At 38.3% G+C, this 16,796-nt stretch overlaps 1 protein-coding gene and 1 long non-coding RNA gene across 6 annotated transcripts in view; one reads left to right on the forward strand and one right to left on the reverse strand.

Annotated features, from left to right (window-relative positions):
• The first annotated feature begins 71 nt into the window (after positions 1 to 71).
• The window catches only part of LOC105486943 (SRY-box transcription factor 6), an 806,217-nt gene continuing 789,492 nt past the window's right edge, over positions 72 to 16,796 (forward strand). For 4 of the 5 annotated variants that reach the window (XM_024794517.2, XM_071075039.1, XM_071075037.1 and 1 more), the window contains exons 1-2: positions 72 to 209; positions 2,187 to 2,320. The gene's annotated coding sequence lies outside the window, so the exon portion shown is untranslated. Of the gene's footprint in view, positions 470 to 2,186; positions 2,321 to 16,796 lie in introns of all 5 variants that reach the window. The other variant, XM_071075038.1, reaches the window with a different exon arrangement.
• The window catches only part of LOC139357502 (uncharacterized), a 125,895-nt gene continuing 111,727 nt past the window's right edge, over positions 2,629 to 16,796 (reverse strand). The window contains exon 3 of the long non-coding RNA XR_011610796.1: positions 2,629 to 2,750. This is a non-coding gene — a long non-coding RNA (uncharacterized lncRNA). The remainder of the gene's footprint in view (positions 2,751 to 16,796) is intronic.

A 16,796-nucleotide genomic window follows, 5' to 3' on the forward strand; every position in this document is an offset into this window, starting at 1 on the left:
CCGTTGCGGCCCCTCGCCGCCCCGGGGCACTTTGGGAATTGTAGTTTTCTGAGTCACCGCATACTGGCCCGAATAACAAAGATGTGTCGGTGATTAAAACTACAATTCCCAGGAAGCCCGGAAGCTCAATTCGCGCTGTGTGGCGGGAGTGCCCTCGGAGGCCCCGCCTTTGGCTGGTGGAGGGAGCGTTCCCGCGGATGAGTATGGCGGTGAGCGTTGACTGAGAGCTTGGTCGCCACAGGAGGTGGCTTAGAGGGCTTTTTGCCTTTCACGACGCTGCCCTACTGGCAAATGTATCATCGTAACTAGGCACCTGTGTTTAAATGTAATATTTCAGGCTGACTGAATCCTCACGAATACTCTCCACCCAGGACAAAAACCTTAAAAAATGGCTTCTACCATTTCCACTCTGGTGTTCTCTATTGCGCGTAGGGGATTTCTAGGTGGCCGGTGATGCTGCTTTCTAAAGGTTTTGATGAATATTTCGCTATTTTCCCATACAGAAATGAGTACAGTATGTTGTTAAATGTTGGCTAATTGGCGGTTATTGAAAACGGGGATTCAGCTGAGGGAAATCTGTTAAGTTTTCATATGGCTTTGTGTGAGGTGGGAGTGCTCCTCACTGACCTCGCTGCAGATGTCTGGGCACCGTACGGTAGGGGCCTTCACCAAGCAAAGTCCATCCCTGCCACATAAGCCCCCCCACTTTTTTTTAAAGTAATTATTGAGATGAAATTCACACATAAAAACCATCTTAAAGTGTACAGTCCAGTGGCACTTAGTACATTCACAATCGTGTGCGGCTGTCACCTCTGATTCCAAGACGTTTCACCACTCCAAAAGGAACCCCAATGCCCGTTAGCAGTCCCTCCCCATTTCTCGCCCTCTCCAGATTCAAGTAATCGCGCCTCTACTCAGAAAGCCTTGCATTTAAAAGTATTTATTGCTAAGATACTGGAGACTAGCTCCTACTTTATCAAGGTGTCTGAATCTGTAACTAGGTCTGAACTTTCTGTCAGAATCCTTGTCCTTAGTAATTCTGAAGCTTTCTCACCTTGAATACAAACGTGATTTTTTTTTTTTTTTTTAAAGCAAAAACTAGGCCGGGGGCGGTGGCTCAGGCCTGTAATCCCAGCATTTTGGGAGGCTGAGGCGGGTGGATCACGAGGTCAGGAGTTCGAGACCAGCCTGACCAACATGGTGAAACCACGTCTCTACTAAAAATACAAAAATTAGCCTGGCGTGGTGGCGCATGCCTGTAATCCCAGCTACTGGGGTGCTGAGGCAGGAGAATCGCTTGAACCCGCGAGGCGGAGGTTTCAGCGAGCTGAGATGGCACACTGCACTCCAGCTTAGGTGACAGAGCAAGACTCGATCTCTAAATAAATAAATAAATAAATAGTTAAGTGATATGGATAATACATATCTAGTGTTTCGGAACTGACAGCAGTCTGTGAAACAATGCTTAGCCATTAGCTTTTGAACTCAGCAATTGCTCTAGTTTGACTGCCTGTGTACCAATATTACTTACCCAGATTTCAGATCATCACTGAACCATTCATAGAACTGTGATCAGTGGAAGGTAGTTTTTAAATTTATGCAGTCATAGATTCAAATTCTCCCTTATTTTGGAAGCAGAAAAATAGCATAATAATAAGCAATATATTAGAAGTATAAGTAATATAATAGAAAAGGAGATGTCAGGGTCATATTTTATAAGTATAACCGAACAAAGAACATCTTAATCTATTAGTTCTGTGGTAAGAATAAATTGTAAATAAAGGAGGAGGAGAGTAAACCAAAGAGGAAAAAAAACAAACAAACAAACATTGTTTTAGGAAGTGGTTGATTGCTTTTTGCTAGAATTAAAATATTTTCATTACTAACTCCATGATTCTACTTAGGTTCTATTAATTACAATGAAATTACATTTAAGTTACAGAGTTTCGCAGTTTCGACTACAGTTCACCTCTAATGGATTTGACATATGGTGATTTAGAACTCTTAGCTATATTACCAAAACAAATAAGATGGCTGAATAGGTACTTTAGACTGCTAAAAGAATTCTGAAATAAGAAAAGACTATCAATAAGAATAGTAGTTACTATATAATTTTAATTTTACTAGTTGGTGAAAGTCCAGAAAACTTTAATGAGCTAGCAACATGTCTTTTATTTCTTCACCAGAATTGTTGGCACCTGGATGGTAAATCTTCAAGTTACTATGAACGAAGATCACAAACCAAAAAGTAACATGGGAAATACTAAAGACTGGAACATTTTATCAGATTTTACTCAGTTTCATATACAGAAAGCTATAGGTAAGGATGAAATTATACAGCGTTAATAGAATGCATATATGCCACAGAAACTCAGTAATGCTCCTCTTGTGTTGTAAAAACAAAGATACACTATCACGAGTGAAACAATGAAATACCTTCTTCAGGATTGGGACTGTTGCATCTCCATTTTGTTTCTGGCACAATGCCTGCTACAGGATAGCTAATAAATGTTTCTGAATTAATATAGGAAGGATGCAATTATATAGTACCAGAATGGTATCTTATATGAGACCCAGAAATTCAGCAATGTTCTTTCTTGGGTAGTACGGGCAAGGAGAGGAGGCCCTGTCACTGAGAACTTTCCATTTTGTTAAAATTTTCCCAACATTTAGCATGTAGTAGGCAGTCACAGATGTTTGTCGAGTACATTCTCTCAACCAGGGATAGTCATAATTGAGCATAGTTAAACCTGAAGAGGAAATAAAGGGTTTGAAGATTATACTGTGTACAAAAAATCTGCTGTTTCACTTGAAACTAAAAAAAAAAAAAAATTCCTAGGGCCATAATTACAGTTACCATTTATTAAATACCCACCATGTACCATATACTTTGCTAGGGGCTTTTTATAGGTGATTTTTAGAATTGACCTCAAAGTTTCACAATAATTTGCAAGAAGTAGGTAATTTTATAGGTAATTAAGCTTAAGAAAAGTTAAATACTTGCTTAAAGTAATGTAGCTAGTGAGTGATTCAGTCCTTAAGTCTAATTCCAAAAGCCAGTGCACTTTCCACTGTGCCAATATAACCCAACATTAAATAAGATGTTTCATATATGTCAGGAAGTGTGCCAAGTTTGAGGAAAACCAGAGTAAATAATGCATAATCTTTTACTGCAAGGAGTTTACAGCTTGGCAGGAGAATGATTAAGTGGCATCAGTAAATTACAAATAAAATGCTGTGGGAACAGCTCATTTTGGCTGAGGGAAATGAGAAAATTATTTCCCAAAAGTTTTTGAGCTAGGCCTTGAAAAACAGTTTGGGCAGGATGGGGCTTGTATTCAGTGATGGTTAGTGTCCAGTGTGCTGAAACCTGACAAGCCTAAAAATATTGTATTCTGAGACAAAATTCTATAGGCTGGTCAAAGCCAGGCTGTGAAAAGCCTTGAGTTTGAATCTCTCACTATATGTGTTCAGATTAAGATAATCTCTTTCATAGATCTGTGTGACCTATTTTCTAATACTTCTCCATTTAAATTCATTTTATGCATTCTAAGCCAGATTCGACCTCTGAAAATGGAATGTAGAGATTCTCCTGCTCAAAAACTTCTTGGAGCTCCCCATTTTATACAGAATTAAGTTGATAGAATTAAGCCTATAATTAAAACAAGAATTCAGTTCTTGAGGAAGAATAAGGTCGATATTCTGATCTCAATAGTCCATTCCAGTCTTATTTGTCTTATTTTCTACTATTATCTTTTACTTATCTTGTTTAGCCTGCCACAACAAAAATATGTGCTAGAATAAAGGTACTGAACAAAGATACTAGGCTTGCTGACTGTTCTAGACTCTCAGCTGCTTTTGGGTAGGATCTAAGCTTAGCACCATGACATATGTAAACTATCACTCAGTAGATATTTGTTGTTTTAATATATGAATGGGTGAGATTAGAGAGGAGCAGGTTTATGTGGTAGGATGAGTTTGATTTTAGATATGTTAAAGTATTGGCAGGTCACCAAGTGGAACTGTTAAAAATATGGGCTTCAAAGTTAGGAGAGAGCAATAAACTTAGAAATCACCCATCTAGAGGTGATGAGTCAACAAGGAGAGTAATTGAGCTTGCCTAGTGAGTGCCTAGAAGAGAGATACTTGGAACAGAAGAAGAAGGAGAAGATTAAGGATGGAATGAGGAAGAAGAGCCTGAGGTTAGAAGGTAGACATAGAACTAGAAGAAGGAGAGGTTAGTCTCATTGAAGCAAAGGGAAAAAATGTGAAAAAAAAAAGCTGTGGTGGACTATGAGATGAAACCCATTTAGAAGCTGATTTTAAAGGTGTAATATAAATGCAACTCTAGGGTCTAACAGAATCCTGAAAACAAGGTATAAATAAATACATATTTGTGGTTGATGATGATTGATGATTGGTTAACTCCCATTCTGTCCATTGGGCAGGCAGATTTGTCAGAGTGCTACTGTGATTTAAAATGTGGCACTATAAATATTAACGTGATTATTTCACACATACCTAGGAACTTAAATGAAAGAGGAATGAAAAGGGAAATGAAAAATGTATTGCTTAAAATTGCTTCAATAAAATTGTTGTTGATGTATATCTTCTTTTTTTGTTATTATACTTTAAGTTCTGGGATACATGTGCAGAACGTGCAGGTTTGTTACATAGGTATACACGTGCCATCATCTACATTAGGTATTTCTTATAATGCTATCCCTCCCCTAGCCCCCCACCCCCAACAGGCTCTGGTATGTGATGTTCCCCTCCCTGTGTCCATGTGTTCTCATTGTTCAACTGCCGCTTATGAGTAGGAACATGTGGTGTTTGGTTTTCTATTCTTGTGATAGTTTGCTGAGACTCATGGTTTCCACCTTCATCCATGTCCCTGCAAAGGACATGAACTCATACTGCGTAGTATTCCATGGTGTATATAGGCCACATTTTCTTTATCCAGTCTGTCGTTGATGGGCATTTGGGTTGGTTCCAAGTCTTTGCTATTGGGAACAGTGCTTCAATAAACATACATGTGCATGTGTCTTTAAAGTAGAATAATTTATAATCCTTTGGGTATATACCCAGTAATGGGATTGCTGGGTCAAATGGTATTTCTTGTTCTAGATCCTTGAGATCACCATACTGTCTTCCACAATGGTTGAACTAATTCACATTCTCACCAACAGTGTAAAAGCGTTCCTATTTCTCCACATTCTCTCCAGCATCTGTTGTTTCTTGACTTTTTAATGATTGCCCTTCTAACTGGCATGAAATGATTGTGGTTTTGATTTGCACTTCTCTAATGACTAGTGATGATGAGCTTTTTCTCATGTATTTGTTGGCTGCATAAATGTCTTCTTTTGAGAAGTGTCTGTTCATATCCTTCACCCACTTTTTGATGGGGTTGTTTTTTTCCTGTAAATTTGTTTACGTTCTGTGCAGATTCTGGATATTAGCCCTTTGTCAGATGGATAGATTGCAAAAATTTTTCTCCCATTTTGTAGGTTTCCTGTTCACTCCGATGGTAGTTTCTTTTGCCGTGCAGAAGCTCTTTAGTTTAATTAGATCCCATTTGTCAATTTTGGCTTTTGTTGCCATTGTTTTTGGCGTTTTAGTCATGAAGTCTTTGCCCATGCTTATGTCCTGAGTGGTATTGCCTAGGTTTTCATCTAGAGTTTTTATGGTTTTAGGTCTTATGTTTAAGTCTTTAATCTACCTTGAGTTAATTTGTGTATAAGGTGTAAGGAAGGGGTCCAGTTTCAGTTTTCTGCATATGGGTAACCAGTTTTCCCAAAACTGTTCAGTAAATAGGGAATCCTTTCCCCAACTGCTTGTTTGTGTCAGGTTTGTCAAAGATCAGATAGTTGTAGATGTGTGGTATTATTTCAGAAGCCTCTGTTCTGTTCCATTGGTCTATATATCTTTTTTGGTACCCGTACCATGCTGCTTTGGTTACTGTAGCCTTGTAGCATAGTTTGAAGCCAGGTATCTTGATGCCTCCAGCTCTGTTCTTTTTGCTTAAGATTGTCTGGGCTCTTAAAATTATATGGGCTCTTTTTTGTATCCATATGAAACAAAGTAGTTTTTTCTTATTTGTGAAGAAAGTCAATGGTAGATTGATGGGGATAGCATTGAATCTATAAATTAACTTGGGCAGTATGGCCATTTTCACTATATTGATTCTTCCTATTCATGAGCATGGAATGTTTTTCCATTTATTTGTGTCCTCTCTTATTTCCTTGAGCAGTGGTTTGTAGTTCTCCTTGAAGAGGTCCTTCACATCACTTGTAAGTTGTATTCCTAGGTATTTTATTCTTTGTGTAGCGATTGTGGTTGGGAATTCACTCATGAATTGCCTCTCTGTCTATTATTGGTGTATAGGAATGCTTGTCATTTTTGTACATTGAGTTTGTATTCTGAGACTGTTGAAGTTACTTATCAGCTTAAGGAGATTTTGGACTGAGATGATGGGGTTTTCTAAATATACAATCACGTCGTCTGCAAACAAAGACAATTTGACTTCCTCTTTTCCTATTTGAATACCCTTTATTTCTTTCTCTTGACTGATTGCCCTGGCCAGAACTTCCAATACTATGTTGAATAGGAGTGGTGAGAGAAGGTATCCTTGTCTTGTGCCAGTTTTCAAAGAAGATGCTTCCAGTTTTTGCCCATTCAGTATGATACTGGCTGTGGGTTTGTCATAAGTATCTCTTATTATTTTGACATACATTCCATCAATACCTAATTTATTGAGAGTTTTTAGTATGAAGGGGTGTTGAATTTTATTGAAGGCCTTTTCTGCATCTATTGAGATAATCATGTGGTTTTTGTCATTGGTTCTGTTTATGCAATGGATTACATTTATTGATTTGCGTGTGTCGAACCAGCCTTGCATCCCAGGGATGAATTTGACTTGATCGTGGTGGATAAGCTTTTTCATGTGCTGCTAGATTTGGTTTGCCAGTATTTTATTGAGGATTTTCACGTTGATGTTCATCAGGGATATTGACCTGAAAATTTCTTTTTTTGTTGTGTCTCTGCCAGGTGTTGATATCAGGATAATGCTGAACTCATAAAGTGAGTTAGGGAGGAGTCCCTCTTTTTCTATTTGGAAGAGTTTCAGAAGGAATGGTACCAATTCCCCTTTGTATCTCTGGTAGAATTAGGCTGTGAATCCATCTGGTTCTGGGCTTCTTTTGGTTGGTAGGCTATTAATTACTGCCTCAATTTTAGAACTTGTTATTGGTCTATTCAGGGATTCGACTTCTTCCTGGTTTAGTCTTGGGAGGGTATATCTGTCCAGGAATTTATCCACTTCTTCTAGATTTTCTAGTTTATTTACGTAGAGGTGTTTATAGTATTCTTTGGTGGTAGTTTGTATTCCTGTGGGATCAGTGGTGATATCCCCTTTATCATTTCTTATTGTGTCTATTTGATTCTTCTCTCTTTTCTTCTTTATTACTCTGGCTAGTGGTCTATCCATTTTGTTGATCTTTTAAAAAAATCGGCTCCTGGATTCATTGATTTTCTGAAGGGTTTTTTGTGTCTCTATCTCCTTCAGTTCTGCTCTGATCTTAGTTATTTCTTGCCTTCTGCTAGCTTTTGAATTTGTTTGCTCTTGCTTCTCTAGTTCTTTTAATTGTGATATTAGGGTGTCGATTTTAGATCTTTCGTGCTTTATCCTATGGGCATTTAGTGCTATAGATTTCCCTCTAAACACTGCTTTAGCTATGTCCCAGAGATTCTGGTACGTTGTGTCTTTGTTCGCATTGGTTTGAAATAACTTATTTATTTTTCCCTTCATTTCATTGTTTACCCAGTAATCGTTCAGGAGCAGGTTGTTTAGTTTCCATGTAGTTGTGTGGTTTTGAGTGAGTTTCTTAATCCTGAGTTCTAATTTGATTGCACTGGGTCTGAGAAACTTGATTTTTATTTCTGTTCTTTTGCATTTGCTGAGGAGTGTTTTACTTCCAATTGTGTGGCCAATTTTAGGATAAGTGTGATGTGGTACTGAGAAGAATGTATGTTCTCTTGATTTGGGATGGAGAGTTCTGTAGATGTCTACTGGGTCCACTTGATCCAGAACTGAGTTCAAGTCCTGAATATCCTTGTTAATTTTCTGTCTGGTTGATCTGTCTAATATTGGCAGTGGGGTGTTAAAGTCTCCCACTATTATTGTGTGGGAGTCTAAGTCTCTTTGTAGGTCTCTAAGAACTTGCTTTATGAATCTGGTTACTCCTGTATTGGGTGCATATATATTTAGGATAGTTAGCTCTTCTTGTTGACTTGATTCCTTTACTATTATGTAATGCCCTTCTTTGTCTTTTTTGATCTTTGTTGGTTTAAAGTCTGTTTTATCAGAGACTAGGATTGCAACCCCTGATTTTTTTTTTTTGCCTTTCATTTACTTGGTAAATATTCCTCTATCCCTTTATTTTGAGCCTATGTGTGTCTTTGCACGTGAGATAGGTCTCCTGAATATAGCACATTGGTGGGTTTTGACTATCCAATTTGCCAACCTGTGTCTTTTAATTGGGGCATTTAGCTCATTTACATTTAAGGTTAATATTATGTGTGAATTTGATCCTGTCATTATGATGTTAGCTGGTTATTTTGCCCATTAGTTGATGCAGTTTCTTCATAGTGTCGATGGTCTTTACAATTTGGTATGTTTTTGCAGTGACTGGTACCGGTTGTTCCTTTCCATGTTTAGTGCTTCCTTTAGGAGCTCTTGTAAGGCAGGCCTGGAGGTTACAAAATCTCTCAGCATTTGCTTGTTTGTAAAGGATTTTATTTCTCCTTTACTTAGGAAGCTTAGTTTGGCTGGATATAAATTCTGGGTTGAAAATTCTTTTCCTTAAGATTGTTGAATATTGGCCCCCACTCTCTTCTGGCTTGTAGGATTTCTGCAGAGAGATCTGCTGTTAGTCTGATGGGCTTCCCTTTGTGGGTAACCCGACCTTTCTCTCTGGCTGCCCTTAACATTTTTTCCTTCATTTCAACCTTGGTGAATCTGAAAATTAAGTGTCTTGGAGTTGCTCTTCTCGAGGAGTATCTTTGTGGTGTTCTTTGTATTTCCTGAATTTGGATGTTGGCCTGCCTTGCTAGATTGGGGAAGTTCTCCTGGATAACACCCTAAAGTGTTTTCCAACTTGGTTCCATTCTCCCTATCACTTTCAGGTACACCAATCAAACGTAGGTTTGGTCTTTTCACATAGTCCCATATTTCTTGGAGGCTTTGTTCATTTCTTTTTATTCTTATTTCTCTAATCTTGTCTTCATGCTTTATTTCATTAAGTTGATCTTCAATGTCTGATAGCCTTTCTTCTACTTGATCAATTTGGCCATTAATACTTGTGTATGCTTCACAAAGTTTTCGTGCTGTGTTTTTCAGCTCCATCCATTCATTTATGTTCTTCTCTAAACAGTTTATTCTAGTTAGCAATTCCTGTAACCTTTTTTCAAGGTTCTTAGCTTCCTTGCATTGGGTTAGAACATGTTCCTTTAGCTTGTAGGAGTTTGTTATTACCAACCTTCTGAAGCCTACTTCTGTCAGTTCGTCAAACTCATTCTCCATCCGGGATTGTTCCCATGCTGGCCAGAAGTTGTGATCCTTTGGAGGAAAAGAGGTGTTCTGGTTTTTGGAATTTTCAGCATTTTTGCACTGGTTTTTCCTCATCTTTGTGGATTTGTCTACCTTTTGTCTTTGATGTTGGTGACCTTCAGATGGGGTTTCTGTGTGGAAGTCATTTCTGTTGATGTTGATGCTATTCCTTTCTGTTTGTTAGTTTTCCTTCTAACAGGCCCCTCTGCTACAGGTTTACTGGTATTTGTTGGAGGTCCACTCCAGACCCTGTTTGCCTGGCTATCACCAGCAGAGGCTGCAGAACAGCAAAGACTTCTCCCTGATCCTTCCTCTGGAAGCTTCATCCCAGAGGGGCACCCACCATGTGCCAGTCAGAGCTCTCCTGTGTGGGGTGTCTGTTGATCCCTGCTAGGAGCTGTCTCCCGGTCAAGAGGCACTGGGGTCAGGGACCCACTTGAGGAAGCAATCTGTCCCTTAGCAGGGCTCGAGTCCTATGCTGGGAGATCTGCTGCTCTCCTCAGAGCCAGCAGGCAGGAACATTTAAGTCTGCTGCAGCTGCGCCCACAGACGCCTCTTTCCCCAGGTTTTCTGTCCCAGGGAGATAGGAATTTTATCTATAAGCCCCTGACTGGGGCTGCTGCCTTTCTTTCACAAATGCCCTGCCCAGGGTGGAGGAATCTAGAGAGGCAGTCTGGCTATAGTGGCTTTGCGGTGCTGAGGTGGGCTCCACCCAGATGTATATCATCTGTTCTGGCCACAAAGTCTATATATACATAAAGCAGCAATATTCCAATTGGTATTGTCAAAAAGAAGCTATGAGTTTAAATTAGTGGGTAATAATCCTTTTTAAAAAAGAAAATTCAAATAATAAACACTGATCCAGAGCATATGAAGTTGAAAAAAATTAAAAAAAAAATTGCATAAAATTTCCCCTAACATTCCTGTGTTGTTCTTGTCAGTTATAAAAGTAATATGGCACTGGGCACGGTGTCTCATGTCTGTAATCCCAGCACTTTGGGAGGCCGAGGTTGGCAGATTCCTTGAGGTAAGGAATACAAGACTAGCCTGGCAAAGATGGTAAAACCTCATCTCTACTAAAAATACAAAAAAAAAAAAAAAAAAGAAAAATTGCTGGGTGTTGTGGCGTGCGCCTATAGTCCCAGCTGCTCAGGAGGCTGAGGCACAAAAATTGCCTGATCCTGGGAAGTCAAGGCTTCTGTGAGCTGAGATCACACCATTGCATTCCGGCCTGGTCAGCACAGCGAGATTCCCTCTCAATAAAAAAAAAAAAAAAAAAAGTATTATGTCAGCATGAGACTGGCTAAATAAATTATGTTACATTATGTTACATCCACACAGTGGAATATTATGTAGCCATTGAAAAGAAAGATGAAGCTCTGTAGCTACTGATATGGGGCAGTCTCCAGGAAAAAAAAAAAAAGCAAGGTGAGTATAGCAAATAAGGTGAGGTAGATATATTAAATTGTATCTGTATTAAAATGATCAATGTATATTCATGACATATTTCCCCAAAAATGTCCAAGAAACTGATCACAGTTTTAGACTCCATGGTTGGAGTAGTGGTAGGTGGGGGCTAGGTGTACTGGTAGCAAGGAGATTTTTCACTATGCTTTTTCTGTCTTTTGAACTTTGAATTATCTGAATATATTAACTAAACATTTAACTGTAAGTGAATACACAAGTAAGTAAAATTGGATTTTAGAAAAGTCAGGGTCACAAAGATAAGCAGACTCACACAAAAATAAAATAATTCATTGGAAAAGACATGGAAAATAAAAATATGAAAAGGAAATAAAATCACTTAGTAATACCATAGTTCTGAGGTTATCACAGTTAACATCTAAGCATAATTCCTTCTGGTCTCTTTATTCTAGTGATTTTGAGAATATTACATTTTGGTCTTAATACTTTGTTTTCAATGGTTATATTTTAATTTTTGCTGTAATCAAGAGTAAAGCAATATCTGAGTGTCTCATCAGTCACTATATTTGTGAATAATTTAGAACCTTTACTTTTGCCCTGTTCTTCCCTCCCTGACTTCCAGGATAATACAATTTAGAGTTTTAAATATAGATTATTGTTATTGCATAAATTGTTATATCACATGTATTTTCCATCAATAATAATATCTTAGCATATGCCTTTAAGCTTTTTAAATAATAACTTTTATTTTTGGTATAATTTACATACTATATAATTCACCTATTTAAAGTATACAATTACATGTTTTTTAATGTAGTCACAGAGCTGTGCAACCATTACTATTGATTGTATTTATTTATTTATTTATTTTTGAGACAGAGTCTCACTCTGTCACCCAGGCTGGAATGCAATGGCATGATCTTAGCTCACTGCAACCTCTGCCTCCCGGGTTCAAGCGATTCTTGTGCCCCAGCCTCCTTGTAGCTGGGTAGCTGGGATTACAGGCGTGTACTACCACGCCCAGCTGATTTTTGTATTTTTAGTACAGATGGGGTTTCACCATGTTGGCCAGGCTGGTCTTGAACTCCTGACCTCAAGTAATCCTCCTGCCTTGGCCTCCCAAAGTACTGGGATTATAGGAATGAGCCACCATGTCCAGCCATCACTATTGATTTTACAACATTTTCATCACCCTCAAAAGAAATTTTATACCTCAGGTAGTTAGAAGAACCTGAAATAGACCTTTTCCCAGCTAACGTTTAAATTTAACTCTGAGTTTTAAGACAGTTCAAATAGGAAGGGAGGTATTGTTTTTGGTGGTCATTAAAAAATTTAAAACAATTAACTTTATATTTAATATTCGTGTTTCAAAAATCTAAAATTAATACAGAATAAGAAGTTATTCTAAGGATGTGCTAAAAATTCTAAATTTTAAAAAATTCATCTATTAGTAATACTATAACATGTATAAATAAAAAACACTTAATTTTCCTAACATTTCAATTAATTGAAATTTAGTTGACTTCAATCCTTAGCTAACTGAATTTTTCTTTCTTCATCCAAATGAGGAAAAATAGAGAGAGAAAAAAAGAAACTCTGCACCTGTTAGCCATCCCTCCTCCTTGTTTTCCTCTCATCTCCCCCAACCCCAGGCAACCACTAATCTACTTCCTTTCTCTCTATATTTGCCTCTTCTAGCCATTTCATATAAATGGAATCATACAATATGTGGTCTTTTGTGACTGGTTCGTTTCACTTAGCATTTTTTTTTTCTTTTTTTAAGACAGGGTCTCACTCTGTCATTCAGGCTGGAGTGCAGTGGCACGATCTCTGCTCACTGCAACCTCTGTCTCAGCCTCCTCAGTAGCTGGGACTATAGGTGTGCACCACCACACCCAGCTAATTTTTGTTTTTTTTTTTGTAGAGAAAAGGTTTCACCATGTTGTCCACACTGATCTCTAACTCCTGGGTTCAAGGGATCCACCCGCTTTGGCCTTCCAAAGTGTTGGGATTATAGGCATGAGTCACCGTGCCCAGCCACTTGGCATGTTTTTAAGGTTCACCCATATTGCTGAATGTATCAGTACTTCATTCCTTTTTATGGCTGAATCAGATTCCATTTTATGGATATACTGTATTTGGTTTGTCCATTCATCAGTTGATAGGCATTTGGGTTGTTTCCACTTTTTTGCTATTATGAATAAAGCTGCAGTGAACATTTGTGTAGAAGAGATTTTTGTATGACTTTGTTTCCAATTCTTGTGAATATATGTCTAGGAGTGGAATTGCTGGATCATATGGTTACTCTATATTTAACCTTTTGAGGAACTGTCAGACTGTTTTCCAAAGTGGCTGTACTATTTTACATTCTCACTGACAGTGTATAAAGAGTTCAATTTCTCCACATAATTGCCAACATTTGTCATCATCTTTTTTATTATAACCATCCTAATGGGTGTGAAGTTACCTTCAGTGTTGAAACTATGTTTCGGTAGCTTTATGACAAAAGATGAGATGTGCAAAACACCAAATATACTAATGAATATATATACACACACATGCACTAAAGTCTAGAGAGGAAGAGATAAAATCCTGTTATTTGCAGCAATGGTTCCCAAATGTTAATGGGCATTGGAATCACCTGATAGATGTTTTGTTTAAGCTTAGATTGCTGAGCCCTACCCCAGAGTTTCTGATTTAGTAGGTCTCTGATGAGTCCCAAAATTTACATTTCTAACAAATTCTCAGATGTTGCTGCTGCTGGTCTGAGGACCACATTTTATTGTCCCTCTTTTTTTTTTTTTTTTTAAAGCCTACAGTCATTCTGAACGAAGACCACATATTTTGGAACCACAAACTTGACAAACATGTTGGTAATGCTTACTTTGTGCCCAGTTTGTTCCTTACATATGCTTTACATTTGTTACGTACTATTATTATCTGTTTTACAGATCAGGAAACTGAGGCAGAGCTGAAGTAGTAGAGCTGATGGCCTAGTCTGGCTCTAAGTGTTGATGCTCTTAATCACTATGTTATGCTGCTACACAGAGTTAATTCACACATGGTATACATGTTTATTGAGTGAAAAATTGCAAATAATCAATTTTCTGCAAATTTGGGATGCTTACCTCCAAGAAAGGAGATTTATTCTCTTTCAAGACAATAGTCTAAAAATCCAAGTATTCCCTCAATGTGCTTGTGTGTATCAATTAACTAATTAGTTATTGTATTCAGTAATTTAAAAATTACTTTTATGTTTAAGGCCCAGTTTTATGTAATATAGTACAAATGTGAATTATAATTTGTATACAAACTAGTATTGTTCAATGAGTGGTTTTGAGACTTCAGAGAGTCACAGAAATTATTTGGGCCTGAAATTTCTTCATCAGACTATGCTTCTGTGATTTGGATTTAGTTGTTCCATTGTAAAATTCAAACAATGGCAATCATTTCTTAGTTGAGAGGGGAAAGGGGAAAAATTGAGTGGATGGACTTTTCTTTCTTTTTTATTTTTTGAGTTGGAGTCTCTCTCTGTCACCCAGGCTGGAATGCAGTGGCTCAGTCTTGACTCACTGCAACTTCTGCCTCCCAGGTTCAAGTAGCGGGGATCACAAGCCCTCACCACTGTGCCGGGTTAATTTTTGTATTTTTAGTGGAGATGGGGCTTCACCATGTTGGCCAGGCTGGTCTCCAACTCCTGGTCTCAAGTGATCTGCCCGCCTCAGCTTCCCAAAGTGCTAGGATTACAGGTGTGAGCTATTGCGCCTTGCTGTAGATGGACTTTTCTCAGTTTTTTTTTTCTTTTTCTTTTTAACTTTTATTTTAGGTTTGGGGGTACATGTGAAGGTTTTTTACATAGGTAAACACATGCCACAGAAGTTTGTTGCACATATTATCTCATCACCCAGGTATTAAACCCAGTATCCAATAGTTATCTTCTTGGCTCCATTTGCTCCTCCCATCTTCCCCGCCTCAAGAAGCCCCCAGTGTCTGTTGTTTCCTTCTTTGTGTTCATAAGTTCTTATCATTTAGATGCCTCTTATAAGTGAGAACATGTGGTATTTGGTTTTCTGTTCCTGCGTTAGTTTGCTAAGGATAATGGCCTCCAGCTCTATCCATATTCCCGCAAAAGACATGATCTCATCCTTTTTTATGACTGCATACTATTCCATGGTGTCTATGTACTATATTTTCTTTATCCAATCTATAATTGATGGACAATTAGGTTGACTCCATGTCTTTGCTACTGTGAAGAGTGCTGCAATGAACATTTATGTGCATGTGTCTTATGGTAGAGTGATTTATATTCCTTTGGGTATATACCCAGTAATGGGATTCCTGGATTGAATGGTAGTTCTCCTTTTAGCTCTTTGAGGAATTGCCATACTGCTTTCCACAATGGTTGAACTAAGTTACACTCCCACCAACAGTATATAGGTGTTCCCTTTTCTCTGCAACCGTGCCAGCATCTGTTGTTTTTTACTTTTTAGTAACAGCCATTTTGACTGATGGTATCTCATTGTGGTTTTGATGTGCATTTCTCTAATGATAGTGACATTGAGCTTTTTTCCATATGCTCATTGGCTGCATGTATGTTTTCTTTTGAGAAGTGTCCTTTCATGTCCTTTGCCTTTTTTTTTCTTTTTTTTTTTGAGACAAAGTTTCACTTTGTCATACAGGCTGGAGTGCAGTGGTATGATCTTGGATCACTGCAGCCTCTGCCTCCTGGGTTCAAGTGATTCTTCTGTCTCAGCCTCCCAAGTAGCTGGGATTAAAGGCACGTGCTACCACACCCGGCTAATTTTTGTATTTTTGTAGAGACAGGGTCTCACCATGTTGGCCAGGCTGCTCTTGAACTCCTGACATCAAACGATCCTCCTTCCTTGGCCTCCCAAGTGCTGGGATTACAGGTATGAGCCACTGCACCCGGCCCATTGCCCTTTTTAATGGGGTTGTTTGTTTCTCTCTTGTAAATTTGTTTAAATTGTTTAAGTTCCTTGTAGATACTAGATATTAGACCTTTGTCAGATGCATAGTTTGCAAATACTTTCTCCCATTCTGTAGGTTGTCCATTTATTCTATTGATACAGTGTTTTTTTGCTGTGTGGAATTTCTTAAGTTTATTAATTTTTACTTTTATCGTGATTGCTTTTGGTGGCTTTGTCATGAAATCTTTGCCTGTTCTCATGTCCAGGATGGTATTGCCTAGGTTGTCTTTCAGGGTTTTTATAGTTGTTGGTTTTACATTTAACCATCTTAAGTTGATTTATCCATCTTAAGTTGATTTTTGTGTAAGGAAGGGGTCCAGCTTCCATCTTCTGCATATGACTAACCAGTTATCCCAGCACCATTTATTGAATAGGGAGTCTTTTTCCCATTGCTTGTTTTTGTCAGCTTTGTCAAAGATCAGATGGTTGTAGATGTGCAGCCTTATTTCTGGGCTCTATTCTGTTCCATTTGTGCAGTTTTGTATATTATTCCATTATCACAGTGCTATAAAGAATTACTTAAAAGTGGGTAATTAATGAAGAAAATGGGTTTAATTGACTCACAGTTCTGCAGGCTATACAAGAGGCATGGCTGGGGAGACCTCAGGAAACTTACAATCATGGTGAAAGGCGAAGGGGAAGCAGGCAATTCTTCACACGGCTGGCAGGAAAGAGAGAGAGAGAGAAGCATTGCCTGCATGGAACAGGGAAGGTAGAGAGCTCAGGGAGGCTAGAGAAAGACCCACTCATTGCAGTGACACTGAATCAAAATTCAG

The sequence above is a fragment of the Macaca nemestrina genome, chromosome 12 (genome assembly GCF_043159975.1).
Source record: "Macaca nemestrina isolate mMacNem1 chromosome 12, mMacNem.hap1, whole genome shotgun sequence".
Taxonomy (NCBI): Eukaryota; Metazoa; Chordata; class Mammalia; order Primates; family Cercopithecidae; genus Macaca; species Macaca nemestrina.